This window comes from Sorex fumeus, unplaced genomic scaffold (assembly GCF_029834395.1).
Source record: "Sorex fumeus unplaced genomic scaffold, SorFum_2.1 ptg000036l, whole genome shotgun sequence".
Taxonomy (NCBI): domain Eukaryota; kingdom Metazoa; phylum Chordata; class Mammalia; order Eulipotyphla; family Soricidae; genus Sorex; species Sorex fumeus.
In genome coordinates, this window is record NW_026606093.1 from 9,926,464 (window position 1) to 9,927,579 (window position 1,116).

The window sequence follows — 1,116 nt, forward strand, 5'->3', positions numbered from 1 at the left end:
ATTATTAATGGTAAATCCTCCATATCAATGCTTAATAGTAAAGAAATAAACACATGACTTGCATTTAAAGGATATTTTTGTATATTTATTCGTTTTTTTATTTTAAATTTTTATTAGTGAAACACCATGAGTTACAATTGTAGACTTACAAATTTTTGTGCTTAGGTTTCAGTTATACAATGATCCAGTACCCATCCCTCCACCAGTGTCCATTCTCCATCATCTACATTTTTTTTTAAATTTTTGTTAGTGAATCACCATGAGGTACAATTGTAGATTTACAAATTTTTGTGCTTGGGTTTCAATTGTACAATTATCAAACACCCATCCCTCCACCAGTGCCCATCCTCCACCACCACGGGGCCCAGTATCCCTCCCACCCCCCCATCTCTCCATCCCACCCTGCCTCTGTGGCAGGGTATTCCCTTTTGTTCTCTCTCTCCTTTTGGGTGCTGTGGTTTGCAAAAGAGACATTGAGTGGCAATCATGTTTGGTATATAGTCTACTTTCAGCATGCTTCTCCCATCCTGGGAGGGTCCTCCCAACACCCTTTATTTGGTGCTCCTTTCTCTATCTGAGCTTCCTTTTCCCCTGGAGTGTGTGGCTGGCCTCCAAGCCATGGATCAAAAAAATATGGAATGCTTCACAAATTTGTGTGTCATCCTTGCGCAGGGGCCATGCTAATCTTCTCTGTATTGTTCCAATTTTAGTATATGTGCTGCCGAAGCGAGCACTGCATATTTATTCCCTAAAGACAAACCTTATCTGTCTCATACCATTTTTCTGTTTACCTATTTTTCTGTATGTCCTTTTTTGGCAATTTTGTTCCACTAAATGCAAAGACAATGTATGATGGGACTTGGTAATGTCTCATTACTCTTGACTACCTGTAAGAGTTACCTGCAAGCCAAAGAAAGGAAAAGAATAATAAATAGTTACCAAGTCAACTGGAGACATAGTACAGTGGATGGGGCTCTTACCTTGCACAAAGGTGACCCAGATTCTATCCCCAGAATTCCTTGTGGTTCCCCAAACCCCCCAGATCTAAGCTCTGAACACTATTGGAGGTCGCCCCCAAACAAAAAGAAGTTTATATATATAAATAAAGCATTGAAG

General features: G+C 40.0%; 1 non-coding gene across 1 annotated transcript; it reads right to left on the reverse strand.

Annotated features, from left to right (window-relative positions):
* Nucleotides 1–627: 627 nt before the first annotated feature.
* LOC130027273 (U6 spliceosomal RNA) lies at nt 628–734 on the reverse strand. The gene has a single exon (XR_008793017.1). It is a non-coding gene; the product is annotated as a U6 spliceosomal RNA (small nuclear RNA).
* Between the last annotated feature and the right edge of the window lie 382 nt (nt 735–1,116).